At 43.3% G+C, this 22,626-nt stretch overlaps 1 protein-coding gene across 8 annotated transcripts in view; it reads right to left on the reverse strand.

Moving 5' to 3' along the window:
* The window catches only part of SNCAIP (synuclein alpha interacting protein), a 212,089-nt gene that overhangs the window by 129,211 nt on the left and 60,252 nt on the right, over positions 1-22,626 (reverse strand). For 2 of the 8 annotated variants that reach the window (XM_072957770.1, XM_072957767.1), the window contains exon 1: positions 12,404-12,802. The exons of 1 other annotated variant lie outside the window; for it this stretch is intronic. The gene's annotated coding sequence lies outside the window, so the exon portion shown is untranslated. Of the gene's footprint in view, positions 1-11,762; positions 12,289-12,403; positions 12,805-12,904; positions 12,957-13,060; positions 13,220-22,626 lie in introns of those variants that run through there. 5 more of the 8 variants (XM_072957743.1, XM_072957746.1, XM_072957762.1 and 2 more) reach the window with 5 other exon arrangements.

A 22,626-nucleotide genomic window follows, 5' to 3' on the forward strand; every position in this document is an offset into this window, starting at 1 on the left:
AAGGACAAGCCATCCAAAGGCTAATACTGTTCCTCTAGACAATCGATATTCTGCTATTCTCCATCTTTTAGGGAAGGCCTCTGCTTTGAAATAGCCCTCTGTACAAGGGCCTGCCCCAAATGGATCAGAAATTCCCCCCTGGGGATTTTTGTTAGTTCTGCTTTTGAGCTTGGGGAGGCCATTCTTTCATGCCTGATCCTGACTGAAATAGCACTTAAGAAATCTTTTGTCTTTTCCAGGGACAAGGCAAGTAAGCTGGCACAGCTACTCCCTTTCACGCTGTGCAAGCATTAGCTTTGCATTTTTAAAAACTATTCTACGAAATGTCACACGGTGAGGTCCACCAAAGTGGGGAAGGGGGGAAAGAATAGCAGAGCTGATTTTCTACACGCAAGTTCTAATGACTTTGGAAAACCATCAACCTAGATCCAATTTTTCTACTAATTTGACAGTTTCCCACTAAGGGCAAGAACGCAAAACCATCAATTAGTCTCGTGGTAATTATATTCTAAAGAACAATCTATTTTCTCAATGATTCTAACAAATGAACAAATTCACTTCATTACAAACTCAAATATTCAAATTACAAATTCAAATATTCGACAAAGCTTACTTCATCTAAGAGCTCTAGGTAAAATCACTCTTGCCAATATTCTCCGCATGTTTACTTAGGTGCACACACCTGTGCTTTCTATTGCCAATGAAAGCTCTGAGTGTGCAGGACTTCTGCTGCATGAAATACATTTACATACATTATGAAACAGAAACAAAGAAGAATCATTGACAGCTTACATCCCTCTTCTTATCAAATCAATCTACAGCTTGTGAAGAGCTGGCTACTTCCCTGCAACAGGAGTAAACATTAGGCTATATCCAGTGCCCAAGATTTGTAACATGTTAATCTGCGAGTACTCAACTTAATTAAAGATTAGGCTTTTAAATTATATTTTTAGTGCACAACAGTACTGCTAAATTATGATGATCAGCGGCTAAGAGTGCTTATGTCTGCAGAACTCGTGGAATGAGAATGAATCATTTATTTCCATCTTGATATGACTGCTCTTCTCTGAGGCGTCGTTCTCCGAGTTCACAGGCCGTGGAGTTCACTGGAACTGTATGACTAAAACACAGCTTGGAGACCTCATTTATGAAAATTCCTTTAAACCTTTCACCACTTTGACAAATCCAGTCCAAGTCCGCCGAGCCAATTCAAAAAGTAGCTCTCAGCCTTTTTATAGGTTTTCAATTACACCAACACAGCACACCAGAGCTGTCGTGTTGGACAGAGGACACTGCAGTTTCAGAGAGGCATGAGTTCTTTTTAAAGAGACTCAAATGAAAGCCGCATTGCCCAAACCGGAGCCAACAGATGAAAAGCATTGTCTGTTTTGAACCATCCTTGACTTATTAAAAAGAGACCTTCAAATTACTTAGACACAGTGAGTGTTTAGTTACCTACAATAGGATGTATGCTATGATTTTTCTAACTTTTTAGAATTTACTTTGCAAAAATATTGGCAGCTACTTTGCCCTCCAACTGCTCTAAACCATTGTTTTATTTTGTTTTTTTGAGGAATTGGTCAAAACATTTTCTAGACTTCAGTCATCCTCTTCCTACATGGTGTGTGACAGCAGGAATTATGTTTCCCTGTATGTACTCTGAAAAACAAAAGCCTCAAGCAGGTCAACGAGCTTTCCAGGTTGAAAATGGGAATCAATGGTAAACTGGAGGTTAGGACTAATCCCACTTTCTATTTCACCGTACTCTTTGAGAGGGCCTGAGGTAACCATTCTCTTTTCTGAGACAAGAAGCCCTCCTTAAAAATGCTTCTATGACTTAACAGATCAAACACTAATATTTCTTTCTCTTTTCAAACTTTGAATTGATTTGAATAAGTAGTTAGTATGGTTTTCTGGGAGTGCCAACCTTTGAGACTTGGCTGAGTGAATTATTTTAAGTGACCTTTATCATTAGGGGTACAATAGACAAGCAAGTACATACACTTAGTTGGTTAACAGTACTCGCAAAATTTAAATACTGTACATACAAGGGCAAACTTACTCAGGACATAAATCTCCCGCTCTCTCAGGGGAAATAGTGATGACTGCAAAACCACTGGAAACAGAGAGAAAGCTCATCATTATGACTCTAGCTGCTGCTTGATGCAGGCTATTCTTTGTATGTTTAATGTTCTAGATGTCAGTTGGCCTTTTTTGTGATCTCAGTAGGAGGTTTGTTCAGTGGATGAGTTTTGTTTTGCTGTTTGGTCTGTCCTATTTTTTTCTCCCTTCTTGTTAAATAAGATCGTTCCAATTTAACATGCTAGACTACAGGTAAGTTCCCTTACTATTCAATATTAGAGGAGATGAAGCTTTAAGCTAATAAATGAGACACACAGAAGCTCTGCAGAATTCTAGGCAAGAATGTCCCTTCTGACTGTAGCAGCCCCCTGTCCATTCAGTCTGACTCCAATGTGGTTCAGTGGCCTAGGACACAGCCTGCGACTGAAAGGCAGGAGCCAGGGCTGGGGAGGTGGCCCCTACCAACAAATCCCTTCAGCTCCTGGGATTACAAATAACTCTCCCCACCTCATTAATGTGTTCAAAGTCACAAATGCCAATGGTGGGCCTACTGAACACTGCACTCTATACCTGGGGACAGAAAGATGATGTCCACATTCCCTACGCTCAAGGGCCCAGGTTCGAGAGCACAGACAGCCGAGTACAACACCTCCCATCGGGGAAACAGCAGAGGTGCAAGCTAAGTGCTGGGGAGCAAGAGGTGGCAGGAGCTGCGGCTGCCCTTGGGACTCCCAGGGCCTCATTTGAGCCCAAGCCTGCAGTCCACCATGGGAGCCACCAGCCACATGGGGCAACTGGGCACTGCAAGTGTGGCTAGTCTAGATTAAGAATAAAATACAGCCAAATTTCAAAAAGTTTGGGGGAAAAGGATGCAAAGAATGTAGTTAATGTTGTTTTTTAATATAGCTTAAGTGGGCAATACTAATAGTTTGGATATATTAGGCTAAGTAAACTATTATTAACATTAATTTCACCTGTTCTCTTTTACTTTTCCTACTGAGCCTGCTAGAAAATCTGAAATGACCTATGGAGCTTGCATCCGAGGATCCTCTTATCTCTAGCAGCCAGTTCTGGTCACAAGCAGACACTGGGGAGGAAGCCCAGGAGGCTTGTCTCAGGCTGGCGGGTGAGCGGGGAGAGGCAGCCGTGGATGAGAGAAGAGGTGACACACGGGAGGGAGCCCAGGAGCGGCTCTGGAGAGGAAAGCAGGGGCTGGCGGAGTGTCTGCTTCCTGAAGAGCACATACCTGCCCGATTCATCTGCAGCACAGAGACCACAACACGAAGGCCGAAACAAGGACAAGAGTCACATCCCTAGTAAATGAGAAGCAGCCCGTGGTTTACAGGGAGCTGTGCTCAGCAGGGGACCGACCAGACCCACTCACCAGCCCCAGCCTCACCCCACCTACAGCCTGTCATATGCTCCCTCTGCCTTCTCATCTGCAAACCAGCGTCTGGGAGGAGCTGCCCTGCAGTGTCTCCTTACTCTGCTGAGGAAGTCTCTGGAAACCTGAAGCTCTCTGAACACCCTGAGGCAAGGTGGAAAGGGCTCAAGAAGCAGACACATTTGGTACTAGTGTTCTGAAGCTGCAATGAACAGAAATTGGTATAGAATGAATTCTTTACACTTCCTTTTCATCCAACCTAACACACTTTATTTAAATTCTTAATTAGTCCCCTTCTCGGCTAGATCTGAGCCAGATGTTAGTGCTGTGAGCTCAGGAACCACATCTGTGTGCTGCTGGGACCACAGCTCTGAGTACGGAGTATGGAGCCCGGCACTCTGGGGCCCAAAGCAAATGCCTGCGGACGGGTTCAAGAGGGGAACATGCAGAATATACGTGATGTTGCGCATACGCTGAGTTAAGGTTCCAGGTGTGCAGCCGGCACTCAGGAACCGGTGAGGCGCACACCCAGGGACGGTGGAGCAGTCTCACTGATCGCTCTAAGAATGTAACCTCCTCTGCGTGCGAAAGAGTGGTGGCAGGTGGCGGAGGACAGCGAGCTGAGGCCTTCCCAGCCCTCCTCTGCTCCTGGCATGAGAAGCACGAGAAACATTCCAGGAGGCTCTGGCGGCCGAAGCAGCTACTGACCGACTTTGGACAGGGCAGGGAAGGCTGAGAGAGGTGAGGACTAGCAGAGGTCGGGAAGTTTCACTGGCCGGCTCTCGGGCCTGGGGTCTCCCTTGGTAAGGTGAATGGCGTGGAGGCCGCATCAAGCAGCAGTGACGCGGGTCAAGGTTCTGCATTTAATTCCATTCTCAACCACTTGACAGCTGAGAGTCAAGCAAGTTCCTTCTCCAAACTTCATTCTTCACAGCTTAAAACAGGGCTCATAATGCACATCTTAGGGGGTTGGTTGGCTATGATGTGCTTTTCAGAAAGGACTGGCACATGGTGAACACAATAAATGGTAACAGGTGGTACGTGGTGAACACTCAACAACGGCTATTATCGTCCTTCCAGATTACAGCTTTTAAGCAAGGTTTTTAACCTGGAGTCCATGGAGCGCCAGGAAATCCACAGGTGGAAACTCGAAATCAAACACAAAGCAGTGTGTGTGAGTGCGTGCACATCTTTTTTCTCTAAGGAAAGAATCCATAGCTTTCATCAGAACTGAAAAGACTCTGAGACTGAAAACAGGTTAAGGAACAGTCTTCAGCTTCTGTGGCTTCCAAAGTGTTTAGCTCATTTTGTACATCTATGGTGTAACTTTCGGTGTGGTTCTCAGAACTAAGCCTCTTCCATGTCTGATCAAGAGGCCCGCATTTTACACGCAACAGTACAGCCTCTGTAAGAGGCCTTTAGTATCTGGCAACAGCAGAATCACAGGAACATGGCTGGAACTTCCAAGGTAGAAATTCACCTTAGTTTCAAAAACATGTAGCACTGGAGTCCTTACCTCTTTAAATATCTTTTTCCACAGTGTGTTTGACAAAACTGATGGCCAAAGGAGGCAGCTGGAATGTTTTATTCTTAGGAAATGGTCATTTCATTTCAGAACAACAACAAAATATCTTAATAGATGAGTTGGAAGAGCCCAAACAGAGGCTGGACCTACTCCTCAACAACCCAGATGAGTGCCTGGCAGACTGGCAACCTCCAGGAACAGGGAGCTTAGTGGCCAGCAAGCTGCTTCTACTGTTTAAATCTTAGTTTCCTCATATGAAGAAAAAGGATGATAAAGGTTAATACCGCCTTCCAGGGCTGCTGTGAGGCTTCAGTAAGAAAATAACTGTAAAGCCTCTGCGAAGTCCCCGACACATAGTAGTAAGCACCTCACAGACAGTAACAATTACATATCCTCTTTATGGTAAGAAGAAAAATCTCTGAGCCATAGGGTCCAGCCTTGAGACTAACTTTGGGTCACTGATATTTTTCCACCTCTTTCTTCTGGTAGTTCTTAGTAACCAAGTAGGAAATGAGCACATCAACAGTTGGGAGAATTGTTGCAAAAGTGTCTGAGCAGCAATTTCAAAAAGAACCTGCCTTTGTGTCCAATATTCCAAGATGCAAATGCGAGAATCTAGGTAAAGGAAATAGAATAAGCCTATAAAATCACCTTAAAAACCTGACGATTAGTGATTCTGCATTTAAAATGCATTTAAAAATTATTCTGCATATCTGTTGTGAGAGGCACTGTACTAAGCACAGGGATATACAAAGACGAGGAAGCACGGTGTGGTGCAGCGCTCAAGCCATTCAGACCAGCAGGAGAGCCAGGCAAGTGCTCCCAATGCTGCACCACAGGGTCAAGTCCCAGGCAGGGGCTGGGCAGGGGAGGGTATTCAGCAAAGGGGTCTTGAAAGAATAACACCTGGGTTGTGTCTGGAAGGAGATGTTCACTAGATCAAGAAAAGAGAAACAATATTCCACAGAGACAACAGCACATGCAAAAGCATGAAAATAAGAGAAAATGGACATCTGACGAACTTAATGTTAAATAAGTCAGCGCAGCATGGGGATCACATGGGCAGTCTGCTTCACACCCTTCTTCCCATCCATCCTCTGCATCCAACAGGAGACAGGACACACATGGTGGGGAACCCTGGAATTTATGGTTAACAGCTTGAACTTCTTCCCCAGGGCTATGAAGTTTTGAATGGTTCCTTTTTTCATTTGAGATACAACTGACACATAACATTATATTAGTTTCAGGTGTATAATGTAATGATTTGATATTTGCATATGCTGTGAAATGATCACCACAATAAGTCTAGTTAACATCCATCACTGCACATAGTTACAAACTTTTTTCTTTCAATGAGGACTTTTAAGATCTACTTTCTTGGCAACTTTCAAATATGCAATATATTATTATTAACTATAGTCCACATGCTGTATATTACATCCCTGAGACTTATTTATTCTGCAGCTGGAAGTCTGCACCTTTTGACCACGGAGTCATGATTCGATTTTATCTGTCTGTTCTTTAGAAAGAGTACTCAGGCGGTGGTGAGAAGGATGGCCTGACAGCAGAGAGACTGGAGGTAGCATTCTGGAGGCAACTTGTGAGGAGTGAAACAGGGAGTGGCTAAAATAATGGAGGAAGAGTAAGACAGAGATGGAGGAGGCGGCCCTGGTGACTGATCAGGGGGAAGAGGGAAGGGAGATGATCAGATCAGGCCTACTCCCAGGTTTCTGGCTCAGTGGCTTAGTGGGCTGTGCTGTGTCCTCCAGGGAAAACAGGTGGAACTGGAGATATCAGCCGTTTCTGCTTACACAGCACCTACTCTTTTCTTTTCAATATTTTCTCTTTAAAAACCACCCCTTTCCTGCTGTCACGGCATTCAGTTTAGGAGGCTTTTGTTGACCACCCTCACTGGCACATCCTTCACGCTGGACCCACTCCTCACACAGGCCTTCCTCCCATCCCCCAAGGCTCCAGGACTGGGCCCATCATCAAGGTCGAGCCAGGCAGCACATTCCCAATCTCTGGCCATTAGAACTGGCTCAGGCGTGGGCATATGATCAAAGTAGTCTAATGAGAGTTAATCCTGAATTATTCTCTTTTTCCACAGGGATTAAGTCTAAAGCTGCTGATGACCATTTTACTACCACAAAGAAGACCGAAAATCAGAACTGGATCCCTCCTGAACTTTTCCAAGGAACCAGGATATGCCCCTTTCTACTTGAACATTTGGTTTCTGTATGACTTGCTGCCAAGAGTCCAGACAAACACAAAGAGTAAAGACAACTGTTTCAAAGAAAAAAAGTCTATTTTTGTAAGCGGTGGATCATAAAGACCTACATTACTGTGACACTAGTACCTTAAAACATTTAAATCTACAAAAGGCATTTAGGGTCTTTGTAGCAAATTCTTTCGAGAATCATGAAAAGCCAGACCAGATTTTTTTCAAAAATGTTACTGCAGCAGATAATGGCACATTCACTCATTAAGTTAACATTTATTCAATATCTTCAGGGTTCTTAGGCTTGTGCAATAGAAACTAGACAAGTATACACTTGGGTTTGAGCCGGTCCATCCAAGGCCCTTCCACGAAGTGCAGCTGTGTGTGCTGTGCAGGCTAACTGTGTGACGTTACAGAGGCCAGGTGTCTCTGTCTGGCCCGGCAGCTGCACTTGATGTGAAGGATGCCACCTGAATTTCAGACTGCCATCTATGAAACAAGGCTGGTGAGCAGCACCTCGACTGAGGCCTTAGGTGAAAGACGGAACAGAATGGTTGTACATTCCTCTGCTCTCTAACAAAACACCCACTGACACGTATGGAAAAGCCTGGATGGCATATTGTGCTGGGCTCTCCTGCCCGGCTCTACTCTCCCTCCATGAGAAAACCTTGCCATTAGCAGGGGTTTAACTGTTCTTAATGCACTGACACCTCTATGTAAATATGCCTAAATTGTCACCTTCTGCCTTGCCTGCTTCCCAGTCGCTCTGCCCAAATAAACCTCCAAGCCTCCGCCTCTGGCGGATATTTGCTGGTTTTGCCACCCTGCGTCCATTCCCAATTCTGACAGAGTGCTCCCAAATCCTTTGTGGAAGCACCACCTACTCCCCATTGTGTGCTGTCTTAGGAGGGGCAGTCAGTCAATGCTTCTGACTCAGCAGTGTGCCTGCCACTCAAACCAGGCCAAAGGTGTTCTCTTTCCTGCTAGGCTAAGTCCAAAGGCAGCGCCTCCAAGAGCAGATCTCCAGCTGTGTGCCTCAGGAAAAAGAACATCAGTTCCTCCTCCCCTGCCTCCCAGCGTACTTTTGCTCCTCTCCTGAGAGTGCTTCTGACTCGCCTTTGACCCTTAGGATGTCCTCCAGGTTGCATTTTGTTCTCTGTTGCTTTACAACTAGAGAAACTTAACTGTATACAATCCACTGTGATTTAGACACTAAGCAATAGTAACATTCATAGCATACTCTGCAGCTTATAAAGCACTTTCACATTCAATTTACCTCCTTTAATCAACCTTCCTGGAACTGAATTTTCCTCCTCCCCCCAAATAAATCACTTATTGATTTCTCTATTTCTCACAACAGCCCAATCATTCTTTCAGTCACTTAAGCTTTTTTAAATCTCAGAATGATTCTGACTCGAGGCTTTCACTAATCTTCTGCGATCAGTCACCTAATCCTAAATATGGGGATCTCCCAGATCGATCCCTTCCTTTCCATCTTCTGTCTCCACTTTTGTTAGCGCCCTCCTCACCTCATAACAATGGTTTGCTGACTCTGCTACCAGCCTACTGTCTCCAAACCATCCCAACACCACTGGCAGAGGATATGGCTAAACTTTTGCTATCTTTGTGTCACTCCTCTTCTACCTATGCTTTACAGAACAAAGATTACAGGACACTGATTTATAGGCCAATTCCCTAACCTCAATTCTGGGCTGTCTACAGGAACACTATCTTACAGTACGCTACTCCTCAGCAGAAAACATTTGCTAAGACAAGTGTTTTCAAACATGTACTAGATTGCAACAACAGGAAGTTGCTACAATTTTTTGCAGCGCTCTCTGGCCATAAGTGGATTCAACACCCCTTGAATCTGGGGGTGACCTTGTGATTTGATTTGGCCAATATAAGGGTAGCAAATACAAGCAGAGGCTTAAAAATCACCCTGAACTGGGGTTTACTCTTTCGCTGCTCTTGAAACACTGGGTGACTGCCAGATGAAGCAGTCCAGGCTAGGCAGCTGGAGCATGCGGGGCACATGCCCAGGCACCTGTTAACCTGGCCTAATAACTGCCAGACAGAAACGAGGCCATCCGAGATCATCCAAACTACCAGCTGGCTGAAGATATCTGAGGAACTCAACCAAGACCAGCAGAAGAACCACCTAGCTGAACCCAACTTGAGCTGCCGACCACAGTCATGAGCTGTAGGGGTTGTCTGAAGCAACTACATCTGGGGGTGATTTGTTAGGCAGCAATGAATAACTGATAAAATATCTAAGCTGATTTGGTTACTTTCTTCTAGAATTGCTTTTTGGGGGGGTAATTCGGTTTATTTATTTATTTATTTTTAAATGGAGGTACTGGGGATTGAACCCACAACCTTGTGCATGCTAAGCATTCCGCTACTGAGCTGTATCCTCCCCCCAACCCAGGAATTCCTTTTCAATTACTACTCAATGTCTTGGACACTCAATTATGAAATACCTTTTTTCATATTTTGTACCCTTATTTAATTTTTCATGTGTCCTATTCACCCCCTTGTAAGTTCCATGTGAGAAGACTCTGCATGTTATTTTTATGACCCATGTATGTACAGAGTGAATGCATAATGACTATTTAGGAATCAATCAGTACTTTTCCAGGGGCCCAGCCGTGAGTCATAGCAATCAACATTCATCATTTCCACATATATTTTGATCATTAACTTTAAAAGCTTAAAAAAAGAGATGATTAGGTGCAAACCATAAAATATAAAATCTAGTTATCTAACCCATATAAAGTATAAAATCATGCAGGGTGCATATCACATAAGTAACCATTTCATTGATTCGTTTTCAGAAAATTACTTCTTATAAGCAGAATCCACACACCATCTAAGGAGCACAAGGAAACAAGTATATAAAGGTAAAAGTTTCACAGAAGCAAATGTTTGATTTCCACCAGGAAATTATTTTTCTCCCAAAACACATATTTCTCCTTATGGTTTGCAACCCTAAGCTGACAGACTGCCAAAAACAAGGTTTCTATTCTAAGAGTGTCACTGATTCTCTTGTTGCTGTTCAATTAGATTTTGCATTTAAAAGAGAAATTCCCTAGTGTTTCTCATAATGATGCACCTGCTCCTTGGGGGATGTCCTCTTTTGACAAGAAATGCCTTCAATCTGGCAAGAAAAATGGCTCCAGGCTTTCTCTGATAATATCAAAGATCATTTGTTTGTACTAGATGTTTATGTGGGTTTTCCTCTGCTTACGAGTGGTGAAGTACTGTTGCAGTTCCTTCCAGAACAACAGAGCACACAAAGTTTCCTGGCCTCTAATCTGCATTTCCACTGTACACCTGCATCAGAATAACTGCTCAGAAGCAACAAAGCTGTGACAGAGTAGACACAGAAATTCATTTGCTTCAGTCACTTCCTTTTGGACATCCATACACGGCAAATGTCAAATCAATAAATGCAGCATCATTTCAAATCTACCATCTTGTAACCTTCCCTCAGGAAATGCTAGGTATGGAGAAAATGAAGTTTATATTCAAAATTGTATCCCTTTTTTTTTAAATTTTTTATTTCTAACTGAGAGGTCCAAAGATCCTTAAGAGAAGCACCACCTTCTTCCTGTTTCTCGACTTGGAGCTCCTATATATTTGGCTATGGGTAATCTTCAGTTAATACTGCCTTCCAGAGAGACTTCTGTGATGGTGACAAAAATGTCACACCTTTCCAAATAGTTTTAAGGACACCTTAAAGGTGTCTCCCTAGACTCTAACCAGGTCGAATGTAGTTTAACATTGAGATGCATCAGAAATACCCAACAGACATTCTCTCCCAGATGTGAACACATCAGCATACTGCTTTCCTACACCTTGGTCTCTTTGCCATTTACAATTTTAATATGTACAAATGAAATACAGATTTCAGCCCATTCCCAATTGGGACGTCTGCTCCATAATAAGAGAAATAGGTTTTTGCCTTCCTGTCGATTCAGCAAGGAAAGCCATGCTTGAAAATTACGTGTTTAGAGTGACACCTTGGAGAACTGACGTACTCTGCACACATGTAATCCTCATAAACCTCCCCAGACAGCCCTTATTTCATTTTGCAAACTGCACCCTGGCTGGGATCCATAGCACGTGGTGTGTGGTGAGACTGTCCTGCAATGGTTCTCCCTTCCTCTGGGCTCTGTGATGGGCACTTGTCAGTAAAAGCCAACAGGAGTGGGGCCCAACCACCAGCAAGTGAAAAACCGCCACCAACAGTAAGCTTCCTTAATTAACTTTCCCAAGGAAAGCCTGTTCCCACAGGAAAAAACACCACGTTTCCCCCTTCCTAGCGGTCCATTGAAAATGAGCAACAATGCTATTGCCTTTTTGTTTCCTAAAGACTTTCTTCGCAGTGAGCAGTAGCGTGTTCCTCAAAGAATGCTAGTATTTCCTGTGGAAACTGTATGGCTGCCAGTAATAGCTCATAATTTTCCCTCTTTTCTTTTCGTAAAAATGAAATAAACAAAACGTGGCATTTGACAATAGCCAAAATACCAGTTCACCTCACTTACCACCTGCAGACGAAAGTCATCACCACGAAAGAAGGCCAAGAGAGAAACATTCCCGGCTACAAATGACACGGACGAGCCCGGGACGCAGGACAGCGCCAGAGGGTGGCGGTCGGTTCCCAGGCCAGGACAGGCAGCCAGGGAGCTGGGGGACGAGCGAGCGGTTCCCTTTGGGCAGTAACAACCCCAGGCGCCTGCTTTTGCGATTATTATTGTTGTTGGTACTGTTGCTACTACTGTTACTTCGCCCCTCGGTATCTCAGCTCTTAGGAGCCGCGGCACTGCCCATCCCTGCCTCCGATACGATCCGAGGTGGCAGCAAGAACAGTCACCACACGGAATGGACAAATAAAAAGAACAATCCTTTGGAAATTGAGGCAGGGGCCGTTCCCCCCTCCCCCAAGGAGAGCAGCCGCTTGGCTGCCGCCGCCGCCGTTACTATAGAGACCTCCCCCCAAACCCTTTCTGCAGAGGCGCCGCCGCTTCTCGAGCAGCCCGGACTCGCGGCACAAAGGGGGCCCGGGGCTCCGGGGGGAGCCGGGGCGATACCCGCCCGGGTCGCCCAGTGCAAACTTGGAAAGGCTCAGCCGCCCGCGCCCCCGTCCCCCGCCTCCCCGCGGCGCCCGCCCCAGACCTGGACTCACCCCGGGCTCTGGGCGCTGCGGCGGCTCCAAAGCGTGGACCGACCGACGGATGGACTGACGGACGGACGGACGGCAGCGGCGGGAGCTGAAACCTCCTCAGCAGAAGCGGGCTGGCGGCAGAGGCGCTGCCGCGGCCCCGCTACGTCACAATGCGGCCGGGCCGCCGGCGCCGCTCCCCGGGCCCCCCAACGGGCGCGCGCGGGCGGGGGTAGCCCCGGGGCGGCGGGCGCGGAGGGACGCGGAGCGCGGCAAGGGCGCACCGCCGGGACCGGGGCGCGGCCACCACAACCCGGGCTGCCGGAGCTGCCGCGCCCTCGCGCTGCTGTGCGCCCGGCCCCCGCCCCCCGGCCCGCGAGCCCGCTCGGCCTGACTGACGGCGACCCTCCCCGCCCTCCCCGCGGCGGCCCCCGCGCGGCCCACGCCCCGGCAGCGCCGCCTCCTCGCCCCCGACCCCCGCCCACCCGCCGGCGCCGGTCCGAGAACCTGCTCTTTCTTCCTCACCTTTCGCTCCTGTACCTCTGCTGCCTTCGCCGCTGCTCCACTGGCTTTCTCCTCCCTTCCCCTCCCCTCCTACTTTTTGCCCCCGCTTCCCTCCTTCTCCTCCGCTCCCCCACCCTCCCTTAGTGCCTCTCCCCGCGAGATGAAGTCGCCCCTCACCGCGATCCCTGCGTCAGCCGCTGCCACCTCATTAGTCCCCAGACCATCCCGCGGTTCCAGCCTAAGCCGGGAAGAGTCTCGGGAAGGAGGGAAGCGGAACGTGGGCACGGTCCTGGGAGACTGTTGTGCTTCAGAAGCTCCTGGCGGAGTGCTTTGCGTTGGCACCGAGTCTTCACCTCCAGCGTTCCCTTCCCTCCGCTCTCCACCCACCCCCCCACCCCGCCCGCCGAGCTGCCCACCCTCGAGGACTTCGCCAAGGAGGGAAGGGCAAGGGGGCTTTGCCTGGAATGTTCTATGCTCAAGTGTGGGTGGTGGATGGAGGAGACTTTGGTCTGAACTAATGGCTTTTTAATTCAACAACCTTTAATACACCGACGGCCCTGCAGTAATATTAACTTCGCTCTTAGCGTCTCTTTGTTAATTGGGAGCGGGTGGGGAGCTGCTGGATGAGACATCGGCAAGTCAGCAGTGATGACTGCCTCTTTCCTTATTTCCGAGATGAAATTAGGAGGAGTGGAAGCATTTATGCTAACATTGGCTCAGCATCATCTCGCTTTTGCCCTTTGGAAAGCTTTAAATGGGTTTTAAGAAATCTCTTTCCCGGGAGAGATGTCTGTGAGAAGCTCACTCAGCAAAGCCATGGAGGGCCACACTCTTGCTCCAGCGTGTGCCTGCTGGCCTGTTGCCCCTCCAGAAAAAAAGTGTGAGAAAGTAAGTTCTCCTCTGTCTGTTTAGGGGCGTCCTCATTCCCTCGCCAGTTCCAGAGGACACGAGTGGCGTCACAATGCTGGGAAATTAAGCCTTATCAGAGTTAGTGGCAATGGGGATGTGTGTCGTGTGTAAGACTGCCACTGAAAACATTACCAATAAAAAAGGAAGGACCTAGTTGTTTAAAAACGGCGGCGCCCTCAATGACCAGCGTAATACTGCCCGCAGTGCCTGTGTGATGCAGGGGCTGCTTTGTTGGCATTTCAGGAAAGAAGCCATTGTACTATTTGGAGGACATGGCATGAGGTAATCTTTGCCAAGGACATATCTGGACAAGTACGATAGTCACTGAAATGAGGACTACCTTGAAGGCCAGCAGAAGACATTTCACATGCTTTTAATACATTTCCTACTGAGAAACTAAATTTCTCTCTGCTTTCTGACATAAACAGCCAAAAGCATGTTCTGCAGTGTTGTAATTTGTTTATTGTAATTTATCATATATAAGACTTTAAGTACATACATGGAAAGTGGCTTTGCATTTTTAAAAATACACATCCCTCAGAAAATATAAAATCAGATGACATCATATGGCACTAAAAATACTTGAAAATATTGGGTTTAATTCTTTCACATCTGGTTAAAATAAAAATGCCTTTTTTTTTCCGCCTCATATAAACTCAGAGAAAAGCACATCTTGCTTCTATCCAGTAGATATTGATGGAATTGGTGTCACCCTCAATATGTTCTATACACAACATTCTTTTATTACCATCCTCTCAAATATTTTGAGAGCCTGCTTTTTAAAAATCAAAATTTAACTTATTGAAGAAGTAATTTTTTGAAGAATTATAAGTGGACATCTCCTTCCAACTGCCCAAACATCTTAGCTGTAACAGTGAACCAGGTGTTAACTCAGTGTAAATGGTACAACAAGAAAACAGGCTTGGAACTGGGCATAGCTCAGTGGTGGAGCCCATGGTTAACATGTGTGAGGTCCTGTGTTCAATCCCTAGTACCTCCATTAAAAACAACAACAACAAAAGAACGAGCTTGATTATGCTGCATGGATAGAAATTGAGTGGCCCCAGGAAAGAAAATTATCTTTTTGTGCAGCCAAAGGAATAGCATACTGTATTCTAAAAGAGCAATCTCTGAGATGTTTCAGATATTTTCTTGTTTTTTATAGTTCTTTTGTTATGGTTTATTCTGTTGCTAACATGTTTTTGATTACATATTTACCATTGTTTCCATGTGATTATTTTTACACTGTGATTTTACACTTTCCCACATAAGCGGTAAGTTTGCTTTTACTTGGACTGTTTGTTGGTTTGCTTCTCCTGTGCAAAGTCCTGCCAAATCCTAAACCACAGTATTGATATACCGAAGTGTGGAAGTAGTGAAGTAATTGGGTTGAAACAGAGCTGCTAGATTTTAGATTGGATGGCAAAAAAGCCAGCTTCCTCAACACAACATTGACTTTTAACTGCTCTCCCTAGTTCTTCAGTCACTTCTTATTACCAACTAGTCTCTGATAGTCAGTTTTCTATTCAAGCAACTGCCTCTATAGGCTAGTTAGTACCAATGGACTGGTTTAGCAGCCATAACCACTAGATGATTTACCCCTTTTTAGAATTCCCATGCCTGTCACAGCATGGAGTGTGCACTTAGCATTGTTCTGCTTCATGTCCATTTCTTATCCCCTCCCATTCAATTCTCAGTTCCCATCAAGTGCCAGGGAGTTCATACTACTCATATTTGGATCTTCGACACAGCAGATTTTTATATTCAAGAGTTAGCTACTGAAAATAATTAGTACAGAAGTTCATTCCACTGTATATCATCTGCCAAAGAGCTGCCATGTAATTATTCATTCAATTATTACAATTAAACATCTGCTTCTTTCTTTTTACCCACTTTCCATAATATTTCTTTATTGTGCTACAGAAATTGGATAAGCCTGCTACAATACTGCCAGTGATCAAGCAGACACTATTTTTTTTCCTATTCTTTAAGTGTAGACTTGCTTAATAAAACATCCAACTCTGTATTAAAAGCTCAGATTTTCAATTCTCATTGCAGAGTCTGGATCATTAAAGACAGCCCTGTTTGAGATCCTTTCTGACTTCTGGTTGGGCCTTATCATTCAGTTGGGTCAGACTGTTCTTTTATTCTGGCGTCAAGTTTGCTTCATTTGCTGTACAAATTTATATAAGTAATTATAAGCTATGTATATCAAGAATATGATCACACTTCTTATACAAATGTGATTGTATCAGTCATGATAGGTTAGGTTATGGTGTGGTAATAAACACTCATGCAACAACAACCTGAAACTTCCATATATTATTTCAAATGTATTTCTTGTTCTTGCTATGTGACAGTTCCAGGTCAGCTGCATCTCTGCTTCATGTCTTTTTCACCTTAAGATTCAAGCCTAATGAAACAGCCACTAACAACAATATTGCTGATCACTCTAGCGGGGGAAAGAACTTGAGGGTCTTATACCAGGAATTAAATGTTCCAGCTCAGAAGTCACACAAGTCACTTCTGCTCACAAATCATTGGCCAGAATGAGTCATGTGGTTCCACTACTCACAAAAGGACAAGGAAATGCATTCTACAATATACCCAAATATTTGGTAAATAATAAGATGAAGAGGGATGAACTTACCATACTTCACTGTAGATCTTATAAAACAGGAGAAATTTCTCCACGTATTTTACAAAAAGCCATTGAGCTGAAGTATGGAAATAGATGAGGAACAGAAACCTAAATTCTATAGCAGTTGTAATTTCTGAAATAACCACAAAATCAAAAGCAAAGCAATGTAACAAAGAATGATTAGAAGCCCAGTTTTTGAACATTTTTGAGTTTCACAGAGAAAGGAATGATTATAGAAACACAAGGGTTTACCCAGTTTTGCACCTGGTTTTAGGACATGCTCACTCATTCTCCCTGCCTCCTTTCCCCAGAACACACTTCCTTATCTTTGATTTCTTTAGACAATACTCATCTTTGCTGCACCTGTAGGTCTTAGTGTATCTGAGCTGAGTGTGACTAGGAATTTATCATTCCTCGCCTGATCTGTTTTCTATGGTCATTTCTTCACTTTCTAGTGATTTTTCCCTTCAATATTTCTTTTTTTTTCTCTTCTTGGAGCAAGTTGTAGCCTTTTGCTTAATCTTAGCACTTCTTATAAAGTTAGATTTGGGGAGAATAAAGTTAGAATATAGCAACCTAAAGATTTGGTATAGAAGAAATTTTATGCATTGTTAATCTGATTCACTGAGATTATCCTGGGATACTGTGCTTTATGTGTTTTTACAGGTCATTGGAAATTTTGTTGTTGGTATTTTTAAATGGAAAAAATTAAACCATGTGCAAAAATACAATTAGATGAATGAGTGTCTTGCCATGTGTTCTGAGACAGCCTGGGGTAAAAACACAAAGAAACTATCTATGAGGGATTAAGGGGTTTTGGTAAATCAACTGATTTAGGACCAAGATCTTTCCCCTGTGCTTCTCTTCCGTAAAGAGCCACTAGCAGGGAGCAAAAGCTGCTGTAAAGCTGCTGGGATATCTAGAAGAACTCTGGATCCAAACTCTGTTCGGACAGGCAGTGTATACGTTTCACGGCTGGATTTAACTACATTTACTTTAACCTGGTAGTTGGGTCTCCGCAGGTTTATTCTGCCTGAGGTTGACTTGGGCTCACTCTTCACGTTGGCCCTGAAAGACCCTCTGCCTATTTTTAAGCCTCCTCTACACACCTTCAGTTTTGATTGAAAAGTGATATTTCAGCAGCAACCTGAGCCCAGTGGATTGGTCTCTTTTCCTAGGGATTCTACCCACATCGTCTTCAATAGGTCACTTTTTCCTGGATACTTTTTATGGTAAGCCTTTTTTCTCCCAGGGTGACTCCATGCCTTCACATCTATTTGAATTGACTTCCTTTGGGTCATATCACATCTCCCTGTTGGCGCCTCCAGTCTGAATTGGTTTGCTGTTACAATGGAGAAATCTGCCTGAGGCGTGTGCTCCCAGAAATCAGCAATGGTTGAGAAATACCGCTACCTTTTTGTGTTCTGGGAAATGGCTTACCACAGAGAGCCACGTCCCCATATGACTTGGATAGAACTCGCCGTCCACTCTTTCTCACGACTCCATAAAATTTACACGTGACTCCCTTGTTTACCTACGTCAAAGCCAACCATAGACTTTTCCCTTTCTGCCTGAACATGCTGACAAGACCAGACACAGGCCCTCCAACTTCCCATTCTTTGTCTCATGAATGAAAAGCTGAGATTAGAACTGTGTCCCTCTGAAACTTGCTAGACACAGAGAAAAACATTTCCTGTTCAGCTAACTGACCTACACTTACCCTGATTAAAGAACAATTCCAAATGTGAGTCAGCCCACCTGTAACTTGTCTGTTCATCCGTATAAAAGTCTAACACAACAGCACCAGCAAAAACATTCTGATATTCAGATTTATGGTGCTCATACTATTCCAAACGCCTTAATAAAATCAATCGTACTTGTCTGGTATTTGTCTTTAATACCATCCTTTACCCCTTTTAAATTCTAGTCTCTTTTTTTCATCTTCATTAAAAGCTACTCTAGTCACTGATGTGAATTGATGTCGTGTATCTGTTACTGAACCATAAAATGGTTATTTCTAAGCAGACTTTTACATCTAACATTTTATCTCTAAAGGAAATTCTTAATACTCTACAACAAAAACTAAGGTGTGTTTAAAGCCTTTTGAATTGTACAGTCTTACTATTCAACTTTTTCTTAGATTTGCTTTTTCTATTGGTGAAATAAATAGCCCTCCTACATCAGAGGATTCAACTTAGTTTGGGATAAATGATCAGCATAATTGCTTTTAAAACATGACATGTGTATATAACAATCTCTTAGTCACTTAATATTCAGCCATGGCATACTCTATGCTATACCATGGGATTAATATATTTTCCAGAGCTGCCAAATTAGTAATTTGCCTGCTAGGTTACGGTTCCAACTTGGGCCAATACGACAGATAATTTCTGAGATGCAGGCCCAGGATGGGTGGTTTCAACAACTGGTGTACCTCACAGATTAAAGACTTCTTAATAGAGAAGGAGGGGGAGAGAGAGACAGAGAGAAAGAGAGAAAGAGACTCAAGGTATGACAACTATAGTTTCTCTCCCAGGAATGATTCTCTGATACAGGCCAATATGCATAAAACCAAACATTATCTCAGACCATCTGATCCTGACTGCAAATTGTCCTGCTTTTTTTTTCCATTTGCAAGGGAAAAAAAGAAAACTCACTTAAGATTGGAAAACTATGGCTGGGAGGTCTTGTAAAGTTCATATTCTGTAAACATGGAGTATCTGTAGGCAAGGGCACATTTAGACACCAGAGGTTTCACATGTGTGCATAAACATTAAATCTCTAACTGGAGGTTTCGGTATTTGGAATGAATTTGATGAGGTTGTCTTAAAAAGGAGCAGGGGTCAGCTGAGCATGGTGAAATGATCTGAAGAGGAATGTTCAACTTCTGAACACCATGCCATGTTCACAAGGACCTGTCCCAGAATATGAAACCTATGAAAATGCATTCCATTGATTACTTACCAATTGTAACCAAACTACATGTATAATTGCACCTGTTCCTATAGGCAACTACAAAGTCTCTCATCTACATTTTCATAATGATTTTACTATAGCATCTAATCTGTGCTTTGAATACTACTATGATATATATGTGCTTGGATTCAGAGTTTCTGTTGCCTTTACAAGTAATTTACCTTTTTTCTCACCTGTTCTACCTCAACACCAAAAACATGCACTGGGAGATGGTTGGACAGCTCTACAGATGATGCTCATGACTATGAAATGGAATAAAGTGATTTAGATTTTGTGAGGATTAAAGCTATAAATGGGCTGGTCTCTGACTTTATCTTTAAGCAGCTTCTAGTGGATTAATAGAACAGAAACTTTTCCCCTTGGATAAGCCATGCAAAGACATTAAAATTGGTGACCTCTAAGTAGCCGAAGAAAGCTGTCAGTGAATGGAATGCACAAGTAATTATAATCCCCACTGTTCCAAACCAGAATAAATCCTATTTCCAAACAGCTTTTGGGAAGAAAGACTAGTTCTGAAAATGAAGTAAGATTTTTCAATCCTCTTAGATATGACTGTCTTGTGAGTTTTACTTTCTTCCACAAATTTATAGCTTCCAGTTTCCAGTTCCTTGGGCTGGGGACATATGGTCCTCTTTAGAAGAAAACAAGGAGAGAAAAGCTAAATGCATATTGAACTGGATGAGAAAAGCTGACGGCTGATGAAAAACGGTCCTTGTAAATCATGGGAAATGTTTTAAAGGTGGTTTGTGGGAAGAACAGAGAAAGATGTAATTGTTGATAGACTAAATGCTTTTAAACTCAAAGTCCAAGGCAGCCCTGCTGTATAGAGGTTAAGCACTCTGATCTAGGAGTCAAACTCGCTGGGTTTAAATCCCAGCTTCCTTTCATACCTTTCAAAGTTACCTAATGCGTCCAGGCCTCAGTTTCCACAGCTACAAAGTGGGATGTTAACAGTGCCCACTAGAAATATTGTTATTCGAATTAAATAAGCCAATATTCTATGAAAACTTAAAATTGAACACATCACAATAATAGTATGTCCTGAATTCCTATATGGTATGTGTATAGTTGTCCACAACCCTACTTTTATTATAATCATTTAGATTATGTGAAATATTATTTAGAAAGCTTTTCTGTTCGTGTTTAAGTATTTCCATTGGTTCTCTGACAATTTAAAATTTAAAACAAATTATATCCTCTACTTTGATATTTAACTTTGGTTTGTAAATAGCATTTAATGTTCTATCCAGACCTCCAATGGTGATTTGACTAAGAATTCAAGAGCAGAAGAAGAGAAAGTATTTTTTAAAAATCGAAACATTTTTAGTGAGTGGCATATCATCAGCATTTAACTCTAGGGCTGTCAATATGATTTTGATACGTTTACATTAAAGTGATATAAATGGAAAATACTGTTCGTGGCAAAATGTAAAGTATCTTGTCACACACTTATTCAGCAAATATTTTTGAGCACTTGCTGTGCACTGGGCACTGTGTGAGTTGTTAGGATATACTGGAGTGGACAGAACAGAGACATCAGACTGACCTTATAGACAGTCAATAAACAAGTATATTTCAGTGTTGACAAGAGCTCTGAAGGCAAAAACAGGTTGCTGGCGAAAAACAAACGATCTAATACAATGTTGGGTGATCGGGGAAGGCCTCTGAAGTCTGAAGAAAGAAAAGAGGCCAACCATTGACTAGTGGGATGAGAAGAGCTCCAGGCAGAGGAAACAGCTTGCTCTGAGTATCCTTCCACCAACCACACAGAAACCGAAAGAGTATTTGGATTACTTCTCAAATACCTAAGTTATTTAAGGAGGACTAAATGCAACCCACCTTTGAACAGATACCACACACATACAAAAACAAAATCAATCATCAACACCACCATTAACCATATATTCAGGAAACAAGAGTGGAAAAGTTGACACATTAGAGTGCTTGCAAAGCATCTATGAGAGCAATATCACTGCATAGTGTGCATCCCTAGACAGCAAGTCTTCAAAGAAAGTGAAAACTCCTCTGGCACACTCCCTGGTGTGAGGATCAAACGGTGCCGTTAGAAATGTGTAGCCAAGGTAGAAAGGAGATTAATTGTTTCACAACATGGGAAAATTGAGACTAGAATACAAAATACACTTAAGAGCAAGTTAGGTAGAAAGAAATCATGAAAGTGGTGCAAAAGTCTATGAGAATCATAAATAATCAGGTAGTTGCATTTTAAACATTTTGCTATCTAATATGGAATTTTACTTAAGAATTGTAACCTAGAAATTTGGAGCGCTTCTCCTCAATACTATGTTACCACATTTCCTAAAATCTGTCATAACCTTGGCAATGGATTTTAGTAGCTACATTGACTAGGGGGAAAAACATGGAATCTTGGTACAGATTTGAGGAAATGAGAACTTTTGAAAAAAAAATCTATTGTTCTCAGCATCCTGAACTACCCAGAACTATGTAATACTATATAAAAGCACAACAGGTCCACAGCAAATGGCATAAGTATAGCCTCAAGGATTCCTCCAGGGCTACCCTGCTCCATACAGTAGCCCCCAACCAGAAGTAGTTACTGAGTATCTGAACTGTGGCTCAATCAAATTGAGATGTGCTGGAAGTGTGTTATACAGACTGGACCTCAAAGTCTTAGGGCAGAAGGCTGTAAATATCTCATTAAAATTGTATCATGTTGGGATACACTGGATTAAATAATATATTGAACATTAATATCACCTATAATCTTTTTAAATCCAGCTCCTTCAAAACTTAAAATCAAATATTTCACTTGCATTGTATTTCTATTGGACAGCTCAGCTATTGGGAAGGTGAAAAATCACCCACATCATACCTGCTCCCTCCTATCCATCCTAAACCGTTCTGTCAAAATGGATGGCAGTGTTGTCAGAGGGTGGCTAACCAGTTCAGGTTTCAGTGGAAGGCAACAGATGGATGGGACAGTGACACACCACTGGAAAAATTGATGCTTGGTAGAAAAACTCCTTGATAAATGTTGGAGAGAAATGACTGATGTGCTTTATAGATGTTCTCAAAAAAGGAAACCAGGATTATAAAAAAATAAAACAAAACATTACATTATCCTTGTGCCCAGTGACTGAGGGGCTGCAAAATATACTGTCCAGATTGCTTGTGCTTTTTTAAAAAGAGAGCATGCATAATTCTCCAAACCTATGCCCAACCCCCCTTCCCCTCCTCT

This window comes from Vicugna pacos, chromosome 3 (assembly GCF_048564905.1).
Source record: "Vicugna pacos chromosome 3, VicPac4, whole genome shotgun sequence".
Taxonomy (NCBI): Eukaryota; Metazoa; Chordata; class Mammalia; order Artiodactyla; family Camelidae; genus Vicugna; species Vicugna pacos.